Source organism: Melanaphis sacchari, unplaced genomic scaffold (genome assembly GCF_002803265.2).
Source record: "Melanaphis sacchari strain LSU unplaced genomic scaffold, SCAv2.0 Contig507_pilon_pilon, whole genome shotgun sequence".
Taxonomy (NCBI): domain Eukaryota; kingdom Metazoa; phylum Arthropoda; class Insecta; order Hemiptera; family Aphididae; genus Melanaphis; species Melanaphis sacchari.
The window spans coordinates 18,844-20,556 of NW_020271341.1; positions in this window are offsets into that span (position 1 = coordinate 18,844).

Consider the following 1,713-nt stretch of genomic DNA (forward strand, 5'->3'; position numbering starts at 1 on the left):
TAATATTTTCGACAAAAATTTTAGTAGTTAAATAAATTACTTTAATAGCAATATCAAAAACATATTATGAACATATATATTATATATACTTATAGTAATATAGGATGACAAACCGTCTTCGCACAAAATCATTTTTCTTAAATGCACTTATGCATCACTAAATTCAAATTTTACACATTCGTTGTATGAATCTTCTCTATTACAAGTACATTTACTGTGCAACAGAATTACCTATTATATTTCAAATAAGATTTTTATTTAACCCTATGTCCATATTAATTGAACAATCTAAAAAAGCACGCTAATACTAAAAGTCCCAAACCTATACAAATAATATTATATTATAAAATAATGTTCATCGTTTTTTATTCAGTCATCAATAAGCAAAGCACCAATGTCTGTAGATATGTACCAGCTAGTTAAAATAAATAGTTAACCATAATTTTGTAGTTATATATAGGTGTTACACTAACAATTGGTCATTATTGGGTCATCATAGTCATCTCCACATTCAATCAATAAAATATATTATAACCCCTCTATAAAAAAAAAAAAAAATAAATAGGATAAAAATCTTTTGTAATTTATCTAGCACTTATATAGTTTTTACTTATGTTTTTAGTAGATTTATACAATATATATATACCTAACTTAGTTAGTTCAACGATAAACTATAAATTGCATGTATTAATTTAGGTATATGTATGCTCAGATATTACACATTATAATTTATATTATAGATCACAGTTTCTCAACATTTTTTTGATTTATATAGGCATATAGCAACATAAGATATTTTATAAAAATCCAATGGTACTCGTACTCTAAAGAAATATATTGTGTATTTATATATTTATATTTTGTTATTTTGGTTTTTTTTTAGATAAGTTTAACCAAACATATTATACACGCGTATTATTATTTTTAATTAACTATATAAATAGTCAATGCATTAATTAATTACTCACACGCTATATTTTTCATAAAATTATTTTATTTTAACTGTGAAAAATATATATAATTGTTTTATTTTTGAAATGATTTCAAAGCACCTCCAATTTAAGTTTATGGTGCCCTGTTGATTGGCAACCTCTGATACCTATTTAGATACTGAAAAGTAAAAAAAAAAAATATAGCAATAACAACGAAACTTAATAATATTTTATTTTACTAAGGCCTCATCATAGTCAGTATATATATATATACTTATGGTTTATGACAGCTATAATAGTATATAGGTATAAATATCTAATATAAAACTATATGCTGCTTTATACATATATATATGATAATAATGATTTAATATTATTATTACTTTACTATTTAGTATTTAGTGTAGGTATGAGATCGTTAGCTATACTATTATTATAACATTTTTTTTTTTTTTAAATTAATTATGCTAAAAAAATAACTAAAAAAATTAAAATGAATGTCTACAAGCGTGCATCTATAAATTACAACCAGTCTAATATACAACTGTATATTATTATCATTCACATATACGCATAAAATATTATAAAAAATAATAATCTTAATTGTATTAAACATCGAAAGTACCTAATCTATATAATTAAATTATAATGCTATAATTAAAAAATTTTCTGAATCACAATCCAGAAAAAAAAATTCTTTTTTTTTTTTTTAATTCGGCTTTGTACATATACTTATAGTATGATTTGAAGTTACAGCACTCATTATTCCATAATCATCAAT